This window comes from Neophocaena asiaeorientalis, unplaced genomic scaffold (assembly GCF_003031525.2).
Source record: "Neophocaena asiaeorientalis asiaeorientalis breed wild unplaced genomic scaffold, Neophocaena_asiaeorientalis_V1.1 scaffold256, whole genome shotgun sequence".
Taxonomy (NCBI): domain Eukaryota; kingdom Metazoa; phylum Chordata; class Mammalia; order Artiodactyla; family Phocoenidae; genus Neophocaena; species Neophocaena asiaeorientalis.
Genome location: NW_020185324.1, coordinates 7,168,736 through 7,182,654, shown reverse-complemented (window position 1 = coordinate 7,182,654; position 13,919 = coordinate 7,168,736).

Sequence of the window (13,919 nt, the reverse complement as noted above, 5' to 3'; positions counted from 1 at the left end):
GTGGGATCTTCCCGGACCGGGGTACGAACCCGTTTCCCCTGCATCAGCAGGCGGACTCTCAACCACTGCGCTACCAGGGAAGCCCCAGAGCCCTCTTTTAAGGGAGTCCTTCTACGTATGCCATTTTGTTGGTAGCAAAATACCCAAACTCCTAGCCCAGCAAATGGCTTGGAGTGCAAAGCTGACCCAGAGGTAGTCAATAGAGGCTAAAGGAGTATATGAGCTGGCCTGGAACACGAGCACTTGAACAGGAGAAGGGCAATTAAGTCAATCTCATTCATCAAGAAATTAATTTATTCATCAAATATTCATTGAGCACCAACTGTATGTAGACGCTTTATTATTTTTAAATTTTATTTAACAAATGCTTCTACTGAACATATTCTGTGCCACACACTAATAGAAGTACTTTACAGGTATTAATGTATTTAATTCTTATAAAAACCCAATAAATTAGCTGCTACTATCATCCACATTTTGAAGGTTAAAAAAAAGTAAACTTTCCAGGTTCTACATATATGCGTTAATATACAACATTTGTTTTTCGCTTTCTGACTTACTTCCCTCTGTATTACACTCTCTAGATCCATCCAAGCCTCTACAAATGAACCAATTTCATTACTTTTTATGGCTGAGTAATATTCCATTGTATATATGTACCACATCTTCTTTATCCATTCATCTGTCGATGGGCATTTAGGTTGCTTCCATGACCTGGCTCTTGTGAAGAGTGCTGCAGTGCACAATGGGGTGCATTGTCTTTTTGAATTATGGTTTTCTCTGGGTATATGCCCAGTAATGGGATTTCTGGGTCATATGGTAATTCTATTTTTAATTTTTTAAGGAACCTCCGTACTGTTCTCCATAGTGGCTATATCAATTTACATTCCCACCAATAATGCAAGAGGGTTCCCTTTTCTGCACACCCTCTCCAGCATTTGTTATTTGTAGATTTTCTGATGATGTCCATTCTAACTGGTGTGAGGTAATACCTCCTTGTAGTTTTGATTTGCATTTCTCTAATAAGTAGTGATGTTGAGCAGCTTTTCATGTGCTTCTTGGCCATCTATATGTCTTCTTTGGAGAAATGTCTATTTAGGTCTTCTGCCCATTATTGGATTGGGTTGTTTGTTTTTTTAATATTGAGCTGCATGAGCTGTATATATATTTTGGAGATTAATTCTTTGTCCATTGATTCGTTTGCAAATATTTTCTCTCATTCTGAGGGTTGTCTTTTTGTCTTGGTTGTAGTTTCTTTTACTTTGCAAAAGCTTTTAAGTTTCATTAGGTCCCATTTGTTTATTTTTGTTTTTATTTCCATTACTCTAGGAGGTGGATCAAAAAAGATCTTGCTGTGATTTATGTCAAAGAGTGTTCTTCCTATGTTTTCCTCTAAGAGTTTTATAGTGTCCGGTCATACGTTTAGGTCTCTAATACATTTTGAGTTTATTTTTGTGTATGGTGTTAGGGAGTGTTCTAATTTCATTCTTTTACATGTAGTTGTCCAGTTTCCCAGCACCACTTATTGAAGAGACTGTCTTTTCTCCATTGTATATCCTTGTCTCCTTTGTCATAGATTAGTTGACCATAGGTGTGTGGGTTTATCTCTGGGCTTTCTATCCTGTTCCATTGATTTATATTTCTGTTTTTGTGCCAGTACCATATTGTCGTGATTACTATAGCTTTGTAGTATAGTCTGAAGTCAGGGAGTCTGATTCCTCCAGCTCCATTTTTTTCCCTCAGGACTGCTTTGGCTATTCGGGGTCTTTTGTGTCTCTATACAAATTTTAAGATTTTTTGTTCTAGTTCTGTAAAGAATACCATTGGTAATTTTTTAGGGATTGCATTGAATCTGATTGCTTTGGGTAGTGTAGTCATTTTCACAATATTGATTCTTCCAATACAAGAACATGGTATATCTCTCCATCTGTTTATATCTTTTTAAATTTCTTTCATCAGTGTCTTATAGTTTTCTGCATACAGGTCTTTTGCCTCCCTTAAGTTTATTCCTAGGTACTTTATTCTTTTTGTTGCAATGGTAAATGGGAGTGTTTCCTTAATTTCTCTTTCAGAATTTTCATCGTTAGTGTATAGGAATGCAAGAGATTCCTGTGCATTAATTTTGTATCCTGTAACTTTACCAAATTCATTGGTTAGCTCTAGTCGTTTTCTGGTTGCATCTTTCGGATTTTCTATGTATAGTATCATGTCATCAACAAACAGTGACAGTTGTACTTCTTCTTTTCCAACTTGTATTCCTTTTATTTCTTTTTCTTCTCTGATTGCCGTGGCTAGGACTTCCAAAACTATGTGGAATAATAGTGGCGAGAGTGGATATCCTTGTCTTGTTCCTGATCTTAGAGGAAATATTTTCAGTTTTTCATCATTGAGAATGATGTTAGTTGTGGATTTGTCATATATGGCCTTTATTATGTTGAGGTAGGTTCCCTCTATACCCACTTTCTGAAGAGTTTTTATCATAAATGGGTGTTGACTTTTGTCAAAAAGCTTTTTCTGCATCTATTGAGATGATCACATGGTTTTTATTCTTCAATTTGTTAATATGGTGTATCACATTGGTTAATTTGCATATTTTGAAGAATCCTTGCATCCCTGGGATAAATCCCACTTGATCATGCTGTATGATCCTTTTAATGTGTTGTTGGATTCTGTTTGCTAGTATTTTGTTGAGGATTTTTGCATCTATATTCATCAGGGATACTGGTCTGTAATTTTCTTTTTTTGTAGTATCTTTGTCTGGTTTTGGTATCAGGGTGATGGTAGCCTCATAGAATGAGTTTGGGAGTGTCCTTCCTCTGCAATTTTTTGGAAGAGTTTGAGAAGGATGGGTGTTAGCTCTTCTCTAAATGATTGATAGAAGTCAGCTGTGAAGCTATCTGGTCCTGGACTTTTGTTTTGGAAGATTTTTAATCCCAGTTTCAATTTCATTACTTCTGATTGGTCTGTTCATATTTTGTATTTCTTCCTGGTTCAGTCTTGGAAGGTTATACCTTTCTAAGAATTTGTCCATTTCTTCCAGGTTGTCCATTTTATTGTCATAGAGTTGCTTGTAGTAGTCTCTTAGGATGCTTTGTATTTCTGCGGTGTCTGTTGTAACTTCTCCATTTTCATTTCTAATTTTATTGATTTGAGTCCTCTCCCTCATTTTCTTGATGAGTCTGGCTAATGGTTTATCAATGTTGTTTATCTTTTCAAAGAACCAGCTTTTAGTTTTATTGATCTTTGCTATTGTTTTCTTTGTTTCTATTTCATTTATTTCTGCTCTGATCTTTATGATTTCTTTCCTTCTGCTGACTTTGGGTTTTGTTTGTTTTTCTTTCTCTAGTTCCGTTAGGTGTAAGGTTACATTGTTTATTTGAGATTTTTCTTGTTTCTTGAGGTAGGCTTGTATTGCGATAAACTTCCCTGTTAGAACTGCTTTTGCTGCATGCCATAGGTTTTGGATTGTCCTGTTTTCATTGTCATTTGTCTCTAGGTATTTTTTGGTTTCCTCTTTAATTTCTTCAGTGATCTCTTGGTTATTTAGTAACGTATTGTCTAGCCTCCTTGTGTTTGTGTTTTTTACGTTTTTTCCCCTGTAATTGATTTCTAATCTCATAGTGTTGTGTTCACAAAACATGGTTGATATGATTTCAATTTTCTTAAATTTACTGAGGCTTGATTTGTGACCCAAGATGTGATCTATCCTGGAGAATGTTCCATGCGCACTTGAGAAGAAAGTGTAATCTCCTGTTTTTGGATGGAATGTCCTATAAATATCAATTAAATCTATCTGGTCTATTGTGTCATTTAAAGCTTGTGTTTCCTTATTAATTTTCTGTTTGGATGATCTGTCCATTGGTGTAAACGAGGTGTTAAAGTCCCCCACTATTATTGTGTTACTGTCAATTTCCTCTTTTTTAGCTCTTAGCAGTTGCCTTATGTATTGAGGTGCTTTTATATTGGCTGCATCTATATTTATAATTTTTATATCTTTTTCTTGGATTGATCCCTTGTTCATTATGTAGTGGCCTTTCTTGCCTCTTGTAACTTCTCTACTTTAAAGTTTATTTTATCTGATATGAGTATTGGTACTCCAGCTTTCTTTTGATTTCCATTTGCATGGAATATCTTTTTCCCTCCCCTCACTTTCAGTCTATATGTGTCCCTAGGTCTGAAGTGGCTGTCTTGTAGACAGTATATATATGGGTCTTGTTTTTGTATCCATTCAGCAAGCCTGTGTCTTTTGGTTGGAGCATTTAATCCGTTCACATTTAACGTAATTATTTGATATGTATGTTCCTATGACCATTTTCTTAATTGTTTTGGGTTTGTTTTTGCAGGTCCTTTTCTTCTCTTGTGTTTCCTGCCTAGAGAAGTTCCTTTAGCATTTGTTGTAAAGCTGGTTTGGTGGTGCTGAATTCTCTTAGCTTTTGCTTGTCTTTAAAGGTTTTGATTTCTCCATTGAATCTGAATGAGATCCTTGCTGGGTAGAGTAATCTTGGTTGTAGTTTCTTCCCTTTCATCACTTTAAATATGTCATTCCAGTCCCTTCTAGCTTGTAGAGTTTCTGCTGAGAAGTCAGCTGTTAACCTTATGGGAGTTCCTTGTATGCTATTTGTAGTTTTCCCTTGCTGCTTTCAGTAATTTTTCTTTGCCTTTAATTTTTGCCAGTTTGATTACTGTGTGTCTTGGCATGTTTCTCCTTGGGTTTATCCTGTATGGGACTCTCTGCGCTTCCTGGACTTCGGTGGCCATTTCCTTTCCCATGTTAGGGAAGTTTTTGACTATAATCTCTTCAGATATGTTCAAGGGTCCTTTCTGTCTCTCTTCTCCTTCTGGGACCCCTATAATGCGAATGTTGTTGCATTTAACTTTGTCCCAGAGGTCTCTTAGTCTGTCTTCATTTCTTTTCATTCTTTTTTCTTTGTTCTGTTCCACAGCAGTGAATTCCACCATTCTGTCTTCCAGGTCACTTATCCGTTCTTCTGACTCAGTTATTCTGCTATTGATTCCTTCTAGTGTAGTTTTCATTTCAGTTATTATATTGCTCATCTCTGTTTGTTTGTTCTTTAATTCTTCTAAGTCTTTGTTACACATTTCTTGCCTCTTCTCGATCTTTGACTCCGTTCTTTTTCCAAGGTCCTGGATCATCTTTACTATCATTATTCTTTTTTTTGGGAAGGTTTCCTATGTCCACTTCAGTTAGTTGTTTTTCTGGGGTTTTATCTTGTTCCTTCATCTGGTATATAGCCCTCTGTCTTTTCATCTTGTCTATCTTTCTGTGAATGTGGTTTTTGTTCCATGGGCTGCAGGATTGTAGTTCTCCTTGCTTCTTCTGTCTGCCCTCTGGTGGATGAGGCTATCTAAGAGGCTTGTGCAAGTTTCATGATGGGAGGGACTGGTGTTGGGTAGAGCTGGACATTGCTCTGGTGAGCAGAGCTCAGTAAAACTTTAATCTGCTTGTCTGCTGATGGGTGGGGCTGGGTTCCCTCCCTGTTGGTTGTTTGGCCTGAGGCAACCCAGCACTGGAGCGTACCCGGACTATTTGGTGGGGCTAATGGCAGACTCTGGGAGGGCTCATGACAAGGAGTACTTCCCAGAACTTATGCTGCCAGTGTCCTTGTCCTCACAGTGAGACACAGCCACCCCCACCTCTGCAGGAGAGCCTCCAACACTAGCAGGTAGGTCTGGTTCAGTCTCCCCTGGGGTTACTGCTCCTTCCCCGGGTCCTGATGCGCACAGTACTTTGTGTGTGCCCTCCAAGAGTGGAGTCTCTTTTTCCTCCAGTTCTGTCAAAGTCCTGCAATCAAATCCCGCCAACCTTCAAAGTCTGATTCTCTAGGAATTCCTGTTCCTGTTGCCGGACCCCCAGGTTGGGAAGCCTGACTTGGGGCTCACAACCTTCACTCCAGTGGGTGGACTTCTGTGGTATAAGTGTTCTCCAGTTTGTGAGTCACCCACCCAGCGGTTATGGGATTTGATTTTATTGTGATTGCGCCCCTCCTACCGTCTCATTGTAGCTTCTCCTTTGTCTTTGGATGTGGGGTATCTTTTCTGGTGAGTTCCAGTGTCTTCCTGTTGATGATTGTTCAGCAGTTAGTTGTGATTCCAGTGCTCTCGCAAGAGGGAGTGAGAGCACGTCCTTCTACTCTGCCATCTTGAACCAATTTCTCTACCATCATTTTTAAGAAATGGATGTTATTATTCCCACTGTACTGATGGAGAAAGTGAGGTCCAAATGTCAAGAGTTATATGGCAAGTCACGAAGTTATTAAGTGGCAGAAGGAAGCTTTGCACGCAGATCATCCCTCCTTACCTTTTGTTTGATGCTACTTAATAACCTCTTTCTTACCTCAAAAGGGAAGGGAGTTCAGGTTGCAAGGACCACATTGGGCTGAGTGTTTGTACCTTAGTTCTCTGTGATTGGTTCCCATTGGCCAGTTCCCTTCGCTCCCCACCTCCTTGGAGGTTCCAGGCATTTTCTATCGCCTGGGGAAAAAACTTGGCAAGTCAAAATTCTTCTTAAATTCTAAAAATATTAGTGTCTTATTCAATGAGGGGAGAAAACAAAGAGGCCGAGGAGGCCTAGAGAGTCAGTCTAGAGGAAAATCAAATCAACCACATTTCCCATCCTACTTATTTTCTAACCTATTTAAATGGGATTCTAATTGCATAAAACAACTAATTTTGCTCATTAAGGTTCAGTTAAATTCATCTGAAACTCAGGATAATGGCATTGTTGTGGAAGAGCTGTATTAAAGATGAAACATAATCTCTCTTGACTCCATTTCCTTTGACAAAATAAAGTTCAGCTACTAATGAGTTTGCAATACAAGATCTCTTTCTAAATGGCAACAAAGGGTGCAAATTTATGAACAGCAGTTTTTATCATCAACAGCCATTTCCTTTGTTACCAAAATATGCAGAAATGATTATGAGGCCCTTTTACTCATTATGGCTTTGATTTGGGGTGGGGGGAAAGAGTGAGATAAATAGCTTCATAATCATATCACAGTGAAGTCACGTGGAGAGCCCACAGCGGGTGGCCTCAAAACCTTGATTCAGGGCATTCTATGGACTAAGCAGACATTTCAATTTCCAGCCTTGCAGGCTACAACCTCTCCCCTAGAGTCCAAATCTCTGTTTCAGGGCAAACAAGAAACGTTTCTCCCTACATGGTCTATCCCATGCCTTTTTACAGCCTCCAGGAGAAATTGGTTTGCTCTCTTGAGTCATGAAAACAAGGAACAAACTGTCTAGGTAGCCTGAGTCTGCCTTGGTGAATGAGCCTTCCCACCCTCTGGTGACACCTGGGCCTTTCCATGAGTAGCCAGAATGGGATGATGCCACCATTTTACAATTAACCTCAGATGGCAGAGTGTCTTCCCCCGGTCAGCAGTACTGTGACTTTCAAGCTTGGTGATGTTAATTCAGTGCCCAAAGCTAAGACAAATGCCATCAGCCCCTCGCCCAGTAAGGACACACATCTGAGTGGCATTCAGCCAAGCAGTGGCTGGCATACAACCAGGCTCAATGAGGGCCTGTGACATGCAGGGGATCACAGGAAATACGGAGGTGAATAAGGCCCTGTAAGTAGTGAGTACTACCCAGCAAGTAATGGGTATAAAATAAGAGGGCCACACTCCCTTATCCAAAATCCTTGGGGCTAGATTTATTGTATGTAAGTTCAGAATTTTCAGGATTTTAGAAAGGTAGTTTCATACCAATTATCATATATTGCCTAACACCCAATGTGAAATTTCTATTGTGATATGTTTGAATATTCATACTAAATGAGTTAAGAATATAAACAGCCTCAAATCAGTTCAGGGTTAGGTCAGGTTTGCTTCTAAATGATTTATGAGTTATGAAAAAGCTTCTGGGAGCAAAAGAACACCCACCCAGGAGAGGAGAGCACCCCCAGGAGGGAAAGAAAAGAGGACCGAATCATCCATGATACTCCTAGAAGGGAACAAGGTACAGTGAATGGAGAAAGGTAACCTCTACTGGAACCCCTGGGACTCCTACCAGGAGGATGTGAGAGGCCCATCACTGAATGTGGGGCCAGGGATTCATCTTTCTCACAGCAGAAAGGCTGTGCTCTAGCGTTCTGGTGGCTGCTGGAGCTGAGGGCCACACTTTCTGCCAGTCTTCTGGTCCTGACCTTCCAGGGCACATCTGCTCTGTAGCCAGGGTGGTCTGTCTTCCACTGAAAAGACTCACAGCACCACAGTCAGAAGCCTGGCAAATCAACAGGAGGCATGTCTCCATTTGGCCAATTGTATCATCTTTTCAAATGAGTGAGTATAGTAAATAATATGTTCAGAAGAATTCTTCATACTCAAGAATATATACTCATGAAAATATTTTCCTGTGCTTCTCAGTCTCCAGGAGCTGCAGCAGAAACAAATTGAACATTTAAAAAAAATGCTGTAATATATGAAGACATAATGAATACTAGTCAATCAAAGCTAAATATTTAATTCTGGAATTATATAGTGGTAATGGCTGCACTGCCTTGTGAATATACTAAAAACCACTGGATTGTACATTTTAAAAGGGTGAATTTTTGCCATATGGAGTGTCAATTTAAAAAAACTAAATAGTTAAAAGAAACAAGTTAATTTGGTGAAATGACTTTCAGCTCCACTGTACTCCCATGACCACACCCTATGTCTTATCAATACTTAAATCTCAACTGCAGAAATCTTACACTAATACCCCTCCTTTTGACCACTTTGACCACTGAACGCTTTCTCTCACCCTCCCTCCTGCTATATCTGTTTAGCAATTGTCTTAGTTTCCTATGGATACTGTAACACATTACCACAACCTTAGTGGTTTAAAAACAACAGAAATTTATTTTCTTACAGTTCTGATGGCCAGAAGTCTAAAATCAGTTTCACTGGGCTAAAGTCTAGGTTTCAGCAGTGCTGGTTCCTTACAGAGGCTTTAGAGGAGGCTGTTTCCTTGCCTTTTCCACTTTCCAAAAGCCACCTGCAATCCTTGCCTTCTGGCTTCTGCCTCTGTGTTCAAAGCAGATCGCTCCACCCACTGCTACTATATCCTATCTCCTTCTCTGTCTCTGACCCTCCTGGTTCCCTCTTTTAATGACCCTTGTAATTACATTGGGTCCATCCAGATAATCCAGGATAATCTTCGCACCTCAAGATGCTGAATTTAATAGCAACTACGAAGTCTCTTTTGCCATGTAACGTAACACATTCATAGGTTCTGGGGATTAGGCTATAGACATCTTTGGTGGTGGGAGCATTATTCAGTCTTTTATAGCCATCCACTTCCTAGATCCCTCTGTTTTCTCCCAGTCAATCCCCTCTTGACATCAACTACCTTTCTTATTCAACCCAGACTCATGGGTAGAAAGAAACGATTCTCTCTCTAGCATCTTCAGTTCTCTTACAACCTTTTCCACATACCAAAACCACCTAGAAAGCCCCTTCTTGAAACAGTTCTATAATCTGCCTTCTCTGTTCTTATAATCAGGATTCAGTCTTCATGGATGAATCTCCCTTTTCCTATGTAAGGCCAACCATTCCACCTCTGGTCTCAAACCCCTTCCCTCCCTTTAGGATCCCTCCATCAATTACTCTCTTTAGATCTTCAATATCTGACTTTCAACTAGACTCCTGCCCTTAGCAATAAATTCTTTTCTACCACCTAAAAGAAAAAGTGAGGACTTCTTTTTCTGGGCAAGGTAGAGTAGACTTAATTCTTCCTTCTCTACCTAAGTATAATTAAAAACCATGGACATAATACAATAAACAATCATAAGAGGACTATGAAATGTTGAAAGAGGCAAGCAGACAAGCTAAAGACTTCAGGATTTAGGGACTACACAGTGGTGAGTTCTCTGGGTTTTTGTTGTATCTCGCTTATATCCTGGACTTGGAACTGGAGAAGCCTTGCAAACTGAAGCTACCAACAGGCACAGAAAAAATATATATATATTTTAAGACCCAAGAAAATCTTTTTCTAGTCAAAGGACCCAGAAAAGAGCAGCATAGCAGGACAAAAACATTTTGGTAGTATTCTACCCCAAACATAATGAATGGTCCCTGCCCATAGAGCCTCAGTGGAGACCAAGTAGGTAGTTTGGATTTCTGACCCTCACTTGGTGGCAGCAAGTGAGCCAGAGCAGTGCTTCCCACCCCAGCTCCCCCACCCCCACTGTTGTGTTCATGGAGACTGAGGGGCAAGGCTGGACTTCCTCACTTAGCAGCTGGAGGTCCTGGGTAGCATTTCTGTCCATGCCAGCATGCAGGAGACTGAGTGGGATTTCCCAACAGTGGGAGGCAGCATCCCTCACTTTCCCAACTAGAGGATGGGAAAGAGGAAGGAAGGAAGCTCTTGAACAGCAAGGAGCTAGAGAAAGAAATTCTTTAAACCTGCACAGGATCTTGCTGACCAACACATGGAACTGACCTACATTAACTCAACAAAAAGTCTTAGAATGAACTAAAGTGGGGAATAGCACCCAGGTTTACAGAGTGGCTTCTGGGTAGCATGCAAACAAAGCAGATCAGAAGGGCACTGTAAGATCTCTGAAAACTAAATTGTCATTGGAACCACAGCCCACAAAATCTGGCCAGGAGCACCAACTCAAAACAGGGTAACTCCCTGCTAAAAGAAAAGATTTAAAATATAATACAAAGTCTTCTAACATAATACGCAAAATGTCCAGGTTACAATCGAATCACTTGTCATACTAAGAACCAGGAAAATTACAACTTGAAGAGAAAAGACTATCAACAGACGCCAATACCAAGATGAGTTAGACGTTGGAATTATCTGAAAAATAAAGTTATAAAGTAGCCATCAGAAAAAAATGCTTCAGTGAACAATTATGAATACTCTTGAAACAAATGAAAAAATAGAAAATTTCAGCAAAGAAACAGAAGAATAAAAGAGAACTAAATAGGAATTATAGAACTGAAAAATACTACAACCAGTATTTAAAAACCTCACTCAGCGGGCTCAGTAATAGATTGAAGATGACACAGGATAGAACCAGGAAAGATAAATAGAATTTACCCAATCTGAACAAAGAGAAAATATAGGCTTAAATGATCATCAGGGAGCTGTGTAACAACAAAAGATCCAACATTTCTGTCATTAAAGTCCCAGAAGGAGAAAAGAAAGGGTGTGGGGTTAAAAAAAAATTCCAAGAAATAATGGCTGAAAATTTTCCCAATTTGGTAAAAGGCTGAGAAGTTGGACAAACCCCTAACAAGATAAACCCAAAGAAATCAAAGCCAAGACACATTATCAAACTTCTGAAACTAAAGTCAAAGAAGAAAATTTTGAAAGGAGAGAGAGAGAAGCATGATACATGTCCAGTGGGGAACACGAAATCTGGGTTTTTTTTGTTTTTTTATTGAAGTATAGTTAATATACGATGTTGTGTTAGTTTCTGATGTAGGGCAAAGTGATTCAGTTATACATATATATAAATTCTTTTTCATATTCTTTTCTATTATAGTTTATTGCAAGATATTGAATGTAGTTCCCTGTGCTATAGAGTAGGACCTTGTTGTTTATCCATACTATATATAATAGTTTGCATCTGCTAATCCCAAACTCCTAATTTATCCCTTCCCCACTCCCCCTCCCATTGACAACCACAAGTCTGTTCTCTGTGAGTCTGTTTCTCTTTCATAGATATGTTTATTTGTATCGTATTTTAGATTCCATATATAAGTGATATATCGTATTTGTCTTTTTCTGACTTTGCTTAGTATGATAATCTCTTTGTCCATCCATATTGCTGCATATGGCATTATTTCATTCTTTTTTATAGCTGAGTAGTATTCCATTGTGTGTGTGTGTTTGTGTATACATATATATATATATATATATACCACATCTTTATCCAGGTCAATGGGCATTTAGGTTGCTTCCATGTCTTGACTACTATAAATAGTTCTTCTATGAACATAGGAGTGCATGTTCTATGAACACAGGAGTATCTTTTTGAATTATATTTTTGTCCAAATATATGCCCTGCAGTGAAATTGCTGGATCACATGGCATGAATCTCCCCGCTTTGCCCTCCACACCCGTCGCTGTGCACTACTCCGCGGTCCCGAAACTCCCCCCTCTGCCTCCCGCAGTCTCCGCCCGCGGAGGGGCTTCCTAGTGTGTGGAAACTTTTCCTCCTTCACAGCTCCCTCCCACTGGTGCAGGTGCCGTCCTTATTCTTTTGTCTCTGTTTTTTCTTTTGCCCTACCCAGTTACGTGGGGAGTTTCTTGCCTTTTGGGAGGTCTGAGGTCTTCTGCCAGCCTTCAGTAGGAGTTCTGTAGGAGTTGTTCCACGTGTGGATGTATTTCTGGTGTATCCGTGGGGAGGAAGGCGATCTCCGCGTCTTACTCTTCCGCCATCTTCAAGGTCCCCCCTGACCACTTTTTTTTTAACCTCTGCTAGTGTTGGAGGGTCTCCTGCAGAGGTGGCCGGTGGCTCTGTTTCACCGTGGGGACAAAGACACTGGCAGCAGAAGTTCTGGGAAGTACCCCTTGGCGTGAGCCCTCCCAGAGTCTGTCATTAGCCCCAATCTATTTTTAGGTTTTTTGAGGAACCTCCATACTGTTTTCCATAGTGACTGCACCAATTTACATTCCCACCAGCAGCATTTTTATTTGTAGACTTTTTAATGATGGCCATTCCACCCAGTGTGAGGTGGTAGCTCATTGTAGATTTTTTGCATTTCTCTAATAATTAGCGACGTGGAGCATCTTTTCATGTGCCTATTGGCTATCTGTATGTCTTCTTTGGCAAAATGTCTATGTAGGTCTTCTGCCCATTTTTCAATTGGGTTGTTTTCTGTCGTGTTGTTGTTGTTGTTGAGTTGTATGAACTGTTTGTATATTTTGGAAATTAGCCTTTATTGGTTGCATCATTTGCAAATATTTTCTCCCAGTACATAGGTTGTTGTTTTTTGTTTTGTTTATGGTTTCCTATACTCTGCAAAAACTTATAAGTTTGACTAGGTCCCATTTGTTTATTCTTGCTTTTATTTCTGTTGCCTTGGGAGACTGACCTAAGAAAACATTGGTATGAATTATGTCAGAGAATGTTTTGCCTATGTTCTAGGAGTTTTAGGGTGTCATGTCTTATATTTAAGTCTTTAAACCACTTTGAGTTTATTTTTGTGTATGGTGTGAGGGAATGTTCTGACCTCATTGATTTACATGCAGCTGTCCAGCTTTCCCAACGCCACTTGCTGAAGAGACTGTCTTTTCTCCATTGTATATTCTTGCCTCCTTTGTAGAAGGTTAATTGACTGTGGGTGTGTGGGTTTATTTCTGGGCTGTCTGTTCTGTTCCATTGACCCATGTTTGTTTTGTACCAGTACCATGCTGTTTTGACTACTGCAGCTTTGTAGTATTGTCTGAAGTCTGGGAGGGTTATGCCTCCTGCTTTATCCTTTTTCCTCAGGATCGCTTTGGCAGTTCTGGGTCTTTTATGGCTCTGTATAAATTTTAGGATTATTTGTTCCAGTTCTGTGAAAAACGTCATGGGTAATTTCATAGGGATCACATTAAATCTGAAGATTGCTTCGGGTAATATGGCCATGTTAACAACATTAATTCTTCCAATCCAAGAGCATGGTATATCTTTCCATTTCTTTGAATCATCTTTAATTTCCTTTATCAGCATTTTATAGTTCTCAGTATATAAGTCGTTCACCTCCTTAAACAGGTTTATTCCTAAGTATTTTATTTTATTTTTTGATGTGATTTTAAAAGACGTTGTCTTTTTACTTTCCCTTTCTGATATTTCATTGCTAGTGTAAAGAAGTGCAACCGATTTCTGTATGTTAATCTTGTATCCTGCTACCTTGCTGAATTTGTTTATCAGTTCTAGTAGTTTTTGTGTGGAGTCTTTAGGGTTTTCTATA